Raw genomic sequence first — 13,804 nt, forward strand, 5'->3', positions numbered from 1 at the left:
TGCGTCCAAACCATTATCCGCAATACTGTACATATTGTGTATTCATATAAGATAGTTCTTTATTGTTATGCCACGTTTGTGATGTGTAATAAATACGGCTGAGAAATGGTACATATTCCATAAAGCAAGAATGGAAGTGAGTACTGGTTACATTTTGCAGGATCAGACTGATGGTTTAGCAAGGGTTAATGTTGGAATGCCTGTGCTGATTGTGATTTGACTGGCCTCGATATGGTCCCTCTTCTGTAGATTTGAACACAAACTCTCCCATCAGCGAAGGTACTCAGCAATTGCCACCCAGAATGCAAGAGACTAAACTCAGTAAGCGCTCTTGGAGGAAGTAGCTTGAAAGATAGGATGTCCCACCTGCAACCTCAACTGCAGAATCACGCTTCCTATGCTTCAGGAAACTGCTGAAGACTGAACTGTTAAGATAATCATATGACTAAGAGCCGAGGCCCCCAAATTTAGCAACCAGCAACACCCGATGGCAGGACTCCAGCAGTGGGTGACAAATACAAAATTCAGAGTCCACAACCATAAAACTTACACCGTTACACTATGGCTTCCACTCAATGCAATGGCACAGCTGGCAAAGCTGGTGTAAAGGTTGGTAACTTGCAGGATCTCACTAGCTGCCATACAAAGCTCACAGTTTGCAATTCTTAGTCACAATAAGTATTTCTGACTGTACTGCATAACTGGTAAGTACTCCTGATTGTATTGCATGACTCTGACAAGTATTCTCAAATGTAGTGCATGACTTTAGCAAGTATTCCCAATTGTATTGCATGACTGACAAGTATTTGGAACTGTATTGCATGACTGATAAGTATTCTAGATTGTTCTGCATGACTCGTACAAGTATTGCCAACTGTATTGCACCCTTCTAATACGCATTCCTGATTGTATTGCATGACATTGACAGGTATTACTGACTGTATTGCATTCTGGATAGTATTGCATGACTTTGATCTACTGCATGACTCTGATAATTATTTCCAACTGTATTCCATGGCTGATGAGTATTCTTGAATGTACTGCATGACTTGTACAAGTATTGCGAATTGTATTACACAATGCTAGTACAGATTCTGGATAGTATTGCATAACTCTGACAAGTATTATCAGTTGTATTGCATAACTCTATCAAGTATTCTTGGTTGTATAACTTGATGCCCTGGCATGTATTCTCCCGGATATGAAGTGCTATAAATAATGCAACTGGACTCCCAAGGAAAGCGCCTTAGGCCCCATCCCCAGTCAGCCCAAGGCCACTGAATATCTCTGTGATCTAGGAGACTCAGGGGCCCCTCTTCACATCATCCCGCAGAAAAGCCCCATCATTTTGTGTTACGCCATTGCAAATAGCCATCTTGTACATGCAAAAGCATGACAATGAGATGGAGGCGGTTTTATATTGTAATTGTTGGGTATTGCACAATCCCAACATGTCTAATCTGGAGGCCCTGCTTATTTCTGGGATAGTCTTCAAAGGCCTCGAATCAGAATAACAACAACAAAACATTTCCAACACCGTCTTTCAATTTCAGCCAAATTCTAACGTGTGTTGTTTAAAGCACTGCCCAGGATGGTTAGTACAAATCCACGGTCTCGCGCCGGCATGTCTCCCCCCGCTCTCCATAGACACATCCTAAACTAGTGATTTCTCCTTACAAAACTGTCTAAAAACCAGTCCAGTCTCTGCTCTTCAGAATAGCAATCCTCTCATCAAGAAATGAAACGTTTGCCTTTAGCATCCCATGCACGCAGGAGTCACCCCGCCTCCCTCACCACAGGCAGAGCTCGAACCGATGAACAGGGGTGCGGATACTCACGGACGCAACGTGCCTTTTCGGGTGGGACGTTCCGGTACGGTGCTACTTGTATGTAGGTACGCAGTGCCGCATAACGCCCTCTTCCCTCGGAAACGTGCCGGTGTCCACTCCTTCACAGTGCTACGGGCAGCTTCTCTTAGTGGAAGAAGTGCTAAGTGCCTGTCCTGCAGCGCACCTCCCTCCGGCCAGAAGGCACTAGCTCGGCGAGTCGCGGCGCTGCTTCTCGGCACTGTGGCGAGAGGCTGCCCCTCGCGAGCCCTGCAGCCACCGAGGCATAAAGCCCCCGAGCACCATGTGTCACCTGCTCCTCACACACCCTCCTCAGCAGCCCGGAGCTCCTCCTCCCCAGTGCTAAATCAAACCAAGCCCCTGCACACGAGGCACTGCACCACATGTCGTGCAGACGGGGGCCTGGCAGCAGCACACTGGTGTGCAGTCCAGGCGGGCTCCTCTCCGGTGGAAATGGGAGGGTTCTCTGTCAGGCGGTCCCTAGGAAAGGCCGGCAATTGGAATTCACTTCTCAGGGCAAGTCTGACAGATTATTAACTCTGTAAACAATGGACTCCTCATCTGTCGAATGAAGCCTGCAAGTCACTGTGGCTACAGTAGGTAGTCTCTGCGTCCCCCAGGCGCAGCCGGACAGGTCACTATTTCACCCAGGACAATCCAGGCAAAGAAGGACAGGCAAAGAAGGACAAATGACTGACTCTACTTCACCCAGGACGTGGCAGACACGTGACTGACTCTGCTTCACCTAGGGAGAGACAGACGAGTGACTGACTCTACATCACACAGGACAAGGCAGACAGTTATTGGCTCTACTTCAAACAGACACGTGAATGACTACTTCACCCAGTGCGAGATGGACAAGTGACTGACTCTACTTCACCTACAAAGAGCCAGACAAGTGACTGACTCTACTTCAACCAGGACGAGACAGACACGTGAATGACTACTTCAACCAGTGCGAGACGGATAAGTGACTGACTATACTTCACCCAGGACGAGGCAGACACTTGACTGACTCTACTTCACCTAGGAAGAGACAGACGAGGGACTGACTCTACATCACCCAGGACAAGGCAGACAAGTTATTGACTCTACTTCAACCAGGACGAGACAGACACGTGAATGACTACTTCACCCAGTGCGAGACGGACAAGTGACTGACTCTACTTCACCCAGGTCGAGGCAGACAAGTGACTGACTTTACTTCACCTACAAAGAGACAGACAAGTGACTGACTCTACTTCACCCAGGACGAGGCAGACAAAGTATTGACTCTACTTCACCCAATGCGAGACTGACAAGAGGCTGACTCTGCTACATTAACGCCAGTTCTGATAGGTGACCGACTCTGGTGGCGACTGTCTCCACTCAAGCTGACCTTGGCAGATGGTTGAATCTACTCCAGTCGTGCAGATCCAGGTGGGTGACTGACTCCATGAAGGAGAGACTTAACCTAAATCAGACCGGACCTGACAGCTGGCTGATTCTGCTCTAGCCAGACCAGCCTGGCCGTAACCAACTTTGTAGATGGCAGACCTCATTCCAGTCAGGTAGAGTCCGAGCAGTGTTTCATTCATGTACAGTGAGGTGAGGTGGAAAAGGCACTGAACCCTTGTAGGCAGGGTCACTGAAATTATGCTATTATGCTGCTGCAGAGTTTTCCACGATGCATTTACCGCATTTGCCACATAATCAGGCCCACTGGAATTATCTGATTCTTTGCCTGTGGCGTTTTCCACACAATTATGGATTTACAACGTTTGCCACATAATACAGAACCTGCTGCATAATCCGCAGATTGTAATAAAAAAACATTTTGTTTCTAGCTAGAACGGATCAAAAGTTACTAAAGTTGCAGCAACCCGTGGTGTAGTGAGATGGAAGGAACTATGCAAACGTTGACTAGCCATCTTTCAGTTGCTTATTACTGTATTTGGATGTTAAACTGGTACTAATGAGATGAAACCTTTCCCCAGACAGTGTTAACATGTGACAAAATTGCTAAATTATGGAGGAGTACCATTACAAAAGGTGCCAGATTAGTTTGCATAATTTGCTTTTTCTTGCTGCATAAATTATTCACCCTCTCTGCATAGTTAGGTCCTTCACAAAGATTGAGTACCTGATTGTATCTGTGTGTTAAACTGGTACTAATGAGGCGAAAGCTTAGGCCAGACTGCTTTAACGTGTAACCATGAAGGAGTAATAAGGTTACATTATCACAAAATGCGCCGCATTATGCCCCATAATTGGCCTTTCTTGTTGCATAATTCAGTCAACCCTGGCTGCCGCATAATTTGGTCGTTGGCTGTCGCATAATTCCAGTGAGCCTAGTTGCTGCCTCGCACCAAGCCCTAATGTTTTTCCCCGAGGAACTGGCTTAAAATTATGGCAGTTACCTTGAAGGCCAGGCTGTCTCATCTTTAATCCATGCTGTTTCCCGCCAAATGGATATAATGCAAAATAATCCCAAATGTCTGGGTTTAGAAAACATCCCTACAAAATAAAACTGCGTACTTCCAGAAATTACCCCCGCTTTAAAACATTATTTTCTCTATAAAGTTCGAAAAGTACGACGATCCTAACTTCCTCTCCTGGTGTTGTCAAGTGCAAGATGGAAGTTGTCAGCACAGACTCAGCCAGCCCAAAACATCTTTCGCTACTGGGCCGTCCCACAAAAATTAACTAAATCTGATCGTGCAATAGCGTGCTTTTAAGACAGCGCTTACTGCCCTGATGCCTCGCGAGAAGTTAAAGAACAACATTACATATTACGCCAGTCAGTGGCTTTCAATGTATCAACCATGGAAGGATGAAAGGCTGAGCTGGTCCTGCGGAATTTGAAACTCCAACCTGGAAACTGGAAACAGCCCTGGACATACAGGACCAGAGAGAGCAAGCAAAGCTTTAGCCATAAAATTGCCACAAAAAGGCTCTAGGCTGCCAAGCACACACTGTCTCTGCAGTTAATGAACTAGTAAGACAATGGATTTTTAAAATTATGATCTGGTAGGAGTTATGTTCTGTGACTTGGGGCCAGATGTAGGAAACAGTTTGCGACTCGCAAACGGCAAAAATTGCCGTTTGCGAGTCGCAAACCGGAGTTTCCTATGCAGAAATGCATTTTGCGAGTCGGAACCGACTCGCAAAATGCATTTCTGACTCGCAAATAGGAAGGGGTGTTCCCTTCCTATTTGCGACTCGCAGTGGGATGCAATTCCATTTGCGACCGCGTACGCGGTCGCAAATGGAGTCGCAGTTACCATCCACTTCAAGTGGATGGTAACCCACTCGCAAATTGGAAGGGGTCCCCATGGGACCCCTTCCACTTTGTGAATGGACCCAAAAATATTTTTTCAGGGCAGGGAGTGGTCCAAGGGACCACTCCCTGCCCTGAAAAAATACCGAAACTAAAGGTTTCGTTTTTTTTTTTAAGTGCAGCTCGTTTTCCTTTAAGGAAAACGGGCTACACTTAAAAAAAAAAAAACTGCTTTATTGAAAGCAGTCACGAACATGGAGGTCTGCTGACGACAGCAGGCCTCCATGTTTGCGAGTGCCTATACTCGCTTTGGGGCCGCAATTTGCGACCCACCTCATGAATATTCATGAGGTGGGTCATTGCGACCCAATAGCGAGTCGCAGTTGGTGTCTGAGACACCGTACTGCATTCCAAATTGCGAGGTGTCAGAGTCCCTAGGGTGAGTGAAAGCAGGTGGGTTTCTGCACTTCTTAGGAGATCATGGCCCGCATGTCTTCACTTTTTTCCTCACTCTAAATATTTTACATTTTTCATTTTCAGGGTTACAAATATAAACAGACACGTCATACGAAGGCAGGCCCATTAATTATTTTGTGGGTCTGGGGGTCTCAGCAGAGACAGTTTAAACCCCTCTGCAGCCCAAGCAGCATTTGTGTTTTTATTTTTATCCAAAGCATTTGCTCCCAGAAGCAACTGGTTTAAAGCACCAGGGAAGGAAAACCAACGCGTCAGCTCAGCTGATAACCGCGACCTGTTGCTGTTGGCATAATCTGCCCTCCGAGGAGGGCACCGAACAATAGTCCTGTTGTGCTTCGGGGTAGCTCAGCCCGCAGTGACCCCAGCAGCTGCCACTGGCAGACAGACAGGTGCCCACTGACAGCCCCCGGTGCCCACTGACAGCCCGGCAGGGACGGGAGTACCAGGGCAGGCGTCAGAAGCGTGGAGGGGGGGTGTGAGGCCTAACTGCACCTGTACGGTGTATGGCACTGCGGATTACTAGGGGACACTGAGGATTTAATCATATCATTCTAAAAAGAACACTGCCGACTGGAAGCACTGTATATACCGTGTGACAACACTAGTTTTATCGACCTTGCGAGGATGAAGGTTTGAGTCAGCTATCGGAATCAAGAACGAATGCTAATTTACCAGCGGCTTTCTGTGCTAGAGTGAGTGACTAGTTGCATTTCTTAAGCACATTTGCAAAAGAGAATGGATCATCACAAAAACGGGTTCCTTAAACCTAAGAACTGTTTGCAAAAGATTGCTAGCTGCATATCGGTGTGTTTATTTTTACAGCACGGATCTCCACTTCCGTACTCGGACACTCTTGCGTTAGATGGACAACAGTGAGGCATGCTATACGTTGTGTTCATGCATTATACAGATGGTACCACGTAGAATAAACTCAGTGAACATACAAAATACTGCGTCATCTATGTGCTTTCCGTGACCTCTTAAAGGAGTGCGTTAGGCACACAACTCCTCACTGAATTGCACTATTGCTATCAAGTACGAATTCTTTATTCCTTGCGGCATGGTGCCACAAAAAGTATAAAACTCAAGCATGACCATCGCATCCTTTGCTTTTGCACCAGAAGGAGCCGGGAATAAGCAAGCCCTCCTCAACTCTTGACAAAGTTTGTTTGAAGGAGTTTTGTTGTATGGATTATTCGCTTCTGGCCACGAATCAACTGGACAAAACTCTCAAATTCATATCCAACACAATCTGTCTGACTGGCAGATCCCCGGCACCGCAGAATCCGATGTCGAAACTCCAGACGACTAAACTCCCTAGCCAGTCAACAGCAGGAAAGAGCCCGGGCTAGATATATCCTCCGCTAAGTTGCCAAGTGATCTGCTAACCACATTTATTTTGGTTTCAAATGGCAGCAGCGGGAACATTCCTTCCGAAACAGTATTTAACTGCGACCTCGCAGTTACTGAATTGGCTGCACTGTTCTTCGCCTTATGTTTAGCAGATGAATCCTGTCACTGGGAGGGCTGCGGGCCAGCATTATTGAAATATTGTGTAACAAAAATGTCGTAGCCGAAATATCGACTATCAAAATATAATGAAACATCATGAAAATATTGTGCAACAAAAGTGTTGTAGCCAGAATATCAGCTACCAAAATGTCATGAAAGAGAGTATTGGTAAGTATGGATTTTCTATTCGTATACTTCATTCCCCTTGAAGCTATGTACTTCAACAAGGTACATAACATGTGGAGTTAACAATGGTAAATCTATACTTAACTGTACTATCCTTCACAATATTTTTGTAGTTGATATTCTGGTAATTATATTTTTTTACAATATTTAATAGTCTAAGGGGCTGATTTAGATCTCGGCAGATGGGTTACTCTGTCACAACGTTGTCGGCTATCCCTTCTGCCGAAATATAAACCCCATAAGAAACAATGGGATTTATATTTTGGCGGACAGGTTACTCCATCATAACAGTGGCAGGTATCCCGTCTAGCAAAATATAAGTCCCAGAGGAAATAATGGGATTTATATTTCGGCGGATAGTATATCCGTCACCGTTGTGATTGTGTAACCCGTCCGTCATGTCGAAATCAGGCCCTATATGCAGTAATATATCCACTGTGACAACAAATTGAAAGATTAAGACATTTGGGAAGGAGAACACATCAGACCCTTTCCACAGCTCACAGACGTACACACCTCACAATTTTTACCGATACTTACAGCTGTGTAATGCCAAGAGAGCCCACAGGAATAGCATAGTTAACCTACCTGAACTCAGAAACGCGGAGTCAAAGATTGGGGGTATGGCTATTTCTAAACTGTGCTGTTCACTAATGACTAACACTGCTGACCCCTTAACATAGTTACGGGAAAGATGAGAACAAGATGTGGGCGCAGCGAGGACGCTAAAAATGCTCCCTAAGGTCGTTACTCTACGTATGCAACTGAGACTCATTCAACTGAGATATTAAAACTGAGTTTCTTAAAGCCCACCCATCTCAGCAAGTTGTGGACGGGGACAGACCCCAATTGCCGAAAGAGTAGGGTGGAGTTGGGCGCTTTCATCCAAGCAATATGGGAATGCCCGATATAATGATACTGGTCTAAGATCCACAAAACACGTCCTCGAAATATATAGGTAGGCTTGCTGTACCCGACCCTAGGAAGGCACTACTGGGCTTCATGGATGAGTGGGGTGATCGTACAGGCACAAACTTTTGACGGCCAATGGCAAGTGGATCAGCAGGAGGAACATTGCTCGTCTTTGGTGATCAGACAGGGCACTCCCATCGGGGAATGGACCTATAGAATGGACTATAGTGACAAAGAGAGTCGATATGCCTATAAACTCGGGGGTTGCCCACAAAAATATCAGTGTGTGTGGAGAACATGGCTGAAAAACAACCAGGGGTTGGATTCTGTCCTGTTGGGGGCATTGTCAATACGGGTAACCCTAAGGAAGTTATTGCCAGTCAATGATTATGACTTGAAGTACATGTACCTGCTGTATGTTGTTTTACGTGTTTTGAAAATAAATAAAAATAGTTGTAAATAAAATGTGTAAATACTTAGGGGTCCCATTTACAAGAATGTCACACAGTACAGTCACCTTGCCGCACTGCTCAACAGGGAAAGGGCAGGATTGCGCCGTATTTAAGGCAATACGGTGCATTCCTGCTTTTTCTCCTGCGCTGGCAAACTTTTGGCAGCCTAGCACCAACATAGGCACCCGTGCACCCTGATGCAAGGGTGCCCGAGTTGCATGCAGGATTGTTTTTGTGATATCTTCCTGCACAAACACCATCCTGCGAGGCATATACCTCTTTCTATGTGCGCTGCAGAAGGTAGCACAAATAGAAAGAGGAAGTATCAAGGAAAAATAAAGATATTTCTCCTTCTTACGCCTCACCTGAGAAGTCATATCTTCTTGGCTCATTCCCAGGTCTACCAGTTCTAGTAAATGTGGGAATATGTAAAAAACCATGGGAGTTGTTTGGGAACACCCACACAATGCCCATGGAACGCCTTCCCAGGGCAGAGTAAGGCAACAGTGATTTGTGCTGCTCTCCCTTGCTCTAGATATATAGATATTGGTGTTAAGATGCCTGAATCTTTCTTTGCAAGATTTTATATAACAAAAAACAGGTTTTTGTTGCATATATTGTTGGAAAAGCAGGCTTGCGAGGACCCCTCGAATTTCTCGAATCGCACGAACACATTTAATGGCTCTTGCCAATATATCTTTCTGAGTAACAACTTTATCAATACAATTCTGTCTCTCACAGCTAAAGGCTGTACACAGACAGATCAAGCTCCAATTTAATTATTCTTTTGCGTGTGAAACTGTGCAGCTGTCTTGATCCATGATAAAAATTGACACAAATTGGCTTCTATCTATTTGCAAGAGTTGTCAGTTTCGAAGCTATAGTCCTTCACCCTTGGGAGAACCATTCAGATGATAATGCCCAAAAACTGCTGTGAAAGTGTACTATATAGATGAAGACGGCTCAGCGAGCTACGCACTAGCGCTTGACTTCTGCTATAGTCTGTTTTTTATGAGCTTGAATGCAGTAAATTCAACTGAGCTTTCCATTCTTCTAAGCTGGATGAATTGTCTTCTTTGGGTAATAGTGACAACAAGTGCTTAGACATGACAGAAGTGCGATATTACGATCGATATAACAAAGGTTATTGTATTACTGCTCCAGATAACTGTACCAATGTATAATGTCCCTTTATTACAGGTCAGTGAATGGAGCCCAGAACACTTTGCTGTAGAATGATGCCTCCAGATTCCTGCACCATTTGAAATGCCCCAATTTATCATGCTAGAGAAAATGCTCCAAGTGACAGTTTTAATGAATTATTGCTCCCAGACCCCTATTTCCTCAAATGTGTGAGTGAATAATGCTTCCTGATTTCAATGTTCAATTATCACTTTCATGAAATAACTCCAGGTTTCTGGTTTGATACTGACCACTAAGCCAGGCAGACCTTTTAATGCAAAGGGGGGAATACAATCTAACTGGTTTAAAGTTAGTTAATGACAGATATTCTGCTGGAAGTTTACACTAGGCATGCCTCCTTTTTGTGACTGAGCTCTGTGACGTCCCCAGAAGCTGAAATCCTGACAAAACATCAGGGTCTTTCCCTATTACTCTCCCAATCTAGCATGGTCTTCATGATCAGCAGCCCAATTCTCTTCAAGACTACACCCTCCCCTCTCAATACCAGTCTTTGCTCTCAAGTCCTCATATCCTTCTTTTCCAGATGCTCTTCATTGCTGCCTTACTCAAAGCCCAAAATGGCCTATCCACTGACCCTCACCAATGGTCAGGGCAGGCTTTGCAATGACAACGGTGGCCTTGTCAACGTCAATGGTGGTCTTCTCATAGCTACTTCTGAGGAGATACCTAGAGGTCCACTGACTTCAGACCTCAAAGACTTTTTGGGTTTCTCTGCTCAGTTCGACAAAACACTAGCATGCCACTGCTGATACACAAATGGCCACACATTGGGCCAGATGTAGGAAACTGTTTGCGACTCGCAAACGGCAAAAATTGCCGTTTGCGAGTCGCAAAACGCAGTTTCCTATGCAGAAATGCATTTTGCGAGTCGGAACCGACTCGCAAAATGCATTTCCGACTCGCAAATAGGAAGGGGTGTTCCCTTCCTATTTGCGACTCGCAGTGGGATACAATACCATTTGCGACCGCGTACGCGGTCGCAATTGGCATCGCAGTTACCATCCACTTCAAGTGGATGGTAACCCACTCGCAAATTGGAAGGGGTCCCCATGGGACCCCTTCCAGTTTGTGACTGGACCCACAAATATTTTTTCAGGGCAGGGAGTGGTCCAAGGGACCACTCCCTGCCCTGAAAACATTCCGAAACTAAAGGTTTCGTTTTTTTTTTTAAGTGCAGCTCGTTTTCCTGTAAGGAAAACGGGCTACACTTAAAAAAAAAAACTGCTTTATTGTTCAAGCAGTCACGAACATGGAGGTCTGCTGACGACAGCAGGCCTCCATGTTAGCGAGTGCCTATACTCGCTATGGGGCCGCAATTTGCGACCCACCTCATGAATATTCATGAGGTGGGTCATTGCGACCCCATAGCGAGTCGCAGTCGGTGTCTGAGACACCGAACTGCATAGCAATTTGCGACTTGCAAATTGCGAGTCGTAGGGACTCGCAATTTGCAAGTCGCAAATTGCCGTTTTGCTACATCTGGCCCTTAGTGCCTGTGTTATCTCTTCTGGTATGCCAACAGCTTAATCTCTCAAAAGGATGGAACTTGTGGACCTTATGGACTTGATGTGTGTAGCTCTATCAGGGTTTTTCCTAATCTGTTACACATCATGATCTTGAGGAGCTAAGGTGGCAAGGTGCACAAAGATAGTGTTGGCTCACCCCACAACCAGAGTACCATCACTCATACCCATTCTGTTTATTTAATGCTTCACTTCTAAGGGATCACAACATTTGCCTTTTTTTCCAGGGATTTCACTTCCCTTCAACCTAGCTAGCTGCTCACAATATTCCAGTGTAAGTCACCTTTGTTTGAGGACTAATTTAATCACTCATTTGTGTTTTACCTGGGAATTTAAATTCCTCCAAACATGGTCAAAGGATGCAAAGAGATCTCATAGACATCCTCTTCAAATGTTCCACATAGGCGTTCACTCATGCTGACAACTTCTCATCTCAGAGCTTACTGTGTGTGAGGCATTAACAGGAATGGGTTGCTACAGTTATTTTGAGCATCCTTTAAGCTACTTCTGAGAAACTTGATAAAAGAAAAGAAAATCTGATTTATTTTACCTGATAAGTCAGTGAGCACGCACTTAGTTCAGGAAACTCATCTCATTGTAGTGCTGTGGTTTTCTCGACAAAGCGTGAACCACCAAAAAGGTTGTTTTTTTACTATTAAATGTGTTTTGTGTGATTCAAATGTGAGCATTAGCTCTAAAATAAAACTAACAGTGAACTTCTTTGGAAAAACCTGCTATAGTGGGACTCAATGGCCATTTCGCTTGCTTAGGGATTTTGGAGCAAAGGTGGTATGGTGTGCAGCACTCTGGAAAGGTGCATGCATCCAAGGTTTGGTGGTGCATTGCAATGTGGCCTTCTAGCGGGAAGCAAATTGTGTTGCTCTGCTGGGCCATGGGAAGGCGCAGAGTTTGAGATAGGAAGCTTCATGCATCTCGTTAGACTACAGACATCTTAGCAGCCATCTTGGCTGGATGGACGCAATAGTGTGATGCTCTAAACCACATTGCTATTGCCGGTTATTTTGTATTGCTTGTCGAGGAGTTGAGTGTTTTTAATCTGTGCTTCCCTATGTGAAGGGGAGGCATCGTTGGAGAATTTCTGTCTTTCAGCAAATGCTAACCTCCATTTGACAAGGGTTCTTCTTTCTGGTGAATTTAGCAAAGATTCTGGAAAGAGACATCCATTTGCCTGATTTCGAGCAGTTTCATTGATGTAATGTAGTTCTCTTTTGCTTGTAAGACATTTCAAGCATTGGTTCTCAGTGGTACTTGAGAAACTTGAGTGAATTTCAGGCCGCAGAATGAGGGGTGTTAGATCTGGAATCCATGGTGTGATTCCCCCTAATTGTTTGCCTCTGATCTCCTGTTTTCTGACTTCATTTTTGCTGACTCTTAGGATTCTGGGCACTTTACCACTGCTTATCAGTGCTAAAGTGCAGGTGCTCTGTATTCTAAAACATAACATTGACTTCTCCACAATTGGCATATTTAATTTACCTCTAAGTCTCTGGTAAAGTGCACTATATGTGACCAGGTCCTGTAAATTAAATGCTACTATTGTGCCTGCAGCACTGATTGTGCCACCCACTACAATAGCCTTTTCAAACATGTCTCATGCCCACAACTGCAGAGCCTTTGTGCAGTTTCAAACTGCCATTTCGACCTGGCAGGTGTATCCACTTGCCAGGCCTAAACCTTCCGTTTTAGGTCGAGCCTAGCTTAGCGACACATTCGATATACTTTGTGGGCATCAAGTTCACCCATTGCTTTTTATTTGTCTATGTCAGTGTCCTTTAAAAATCTTTGCTTGCTAATGGTCAACCCTTTTTGGGCCTCTTTTTTGTCTTTTATTTCCTACCACAGAGTACTGGCCAAGTAATGTATCCTTATGCTTTGCTTGCTTATTTGTTTGTTTGGGGGACTATTCTATTACTTCTTTCCTGCTCGTATTACACTGTGGGTGAATTTGCATTTGTGCAGGCTACTTGAAAAGTTATAAGATGTATGCAAAACCTCAGTGTCAGTCCACGCTCACATTTGTCTGCTCTCCAGGACTGCAGGGTTTAATGTGCTGACAGCCCACGAGAAGTGTTTGCAGGTCTTTGAGGGGAACCTGCAGCCACCATCTTACCCCAGCGTGGTGTCCTGTCTTGCAGCAGCAGCCTGCCCATGAACCCGGAGCATGAGCAGTCCAGGCCACGCTTGTCAGTGTCAGTCCATGCTCACATTCCTCGGCTCTCTGGACATGGAGGGGTTAATGTACTGGCAGACCCCATGAAGTGTTTACAAGCTGTGATCCAAACGGTCACTATTTCATGATTTTAAAATGGGTGCAAACTTTACTCCGGAAGTAATTAATTGCATTAAAAGTCACTTAACACCGTGTTCTCACCACACCCTTTACCATCAAATGCATATACATTATATTCAGAC

The 13,804-nt window shown here is 45.0% G+C and overlaps 1 protein-coding gene across 3 annotated transcripts in view; it reads right to left on the bottom strand.

The window, feature by feature from the left end:
* Positions 1-13,804, bottom strand: part of CASS4 (Cas scaffold protein family member 4) — a 124,328-nt gene that overhangs the window by 73,025 nt on the left and 37,499 nt on the right. The window contains exon 1 of one of the 3 annotated variants that reach the window (XM_069243605.1): positions 1,839-2,180. The exons of the other annotated variants lie outside the window; for them this stretch is intronic. The gene's annotated coding sequence lies outside the window, so the exon portion shown is untranslated. Of the gene's footprint in view, positions 1-1,838; positions 2,181-13,804 lie in introns of those variants that run through there. 3 annotated transcript variants of the gene reach the window in all.

This window comes from Pleurodeles waltl, chromosome 7 (genome assembly GCF_031143425.1).
Source record: "Pleurodeles waltl isolate 20211129_DDA chromosome 7, aPleWal1.hap1.20221129, whole genome shotgun sequence".
Taxonomy (NCBI): domain Eukaryota; kingdom Metazoa; phylum Chordata; class Amphibia; order Caudata; family Salamandridae; genus Pleurodeles; species Pleurodeles waltl.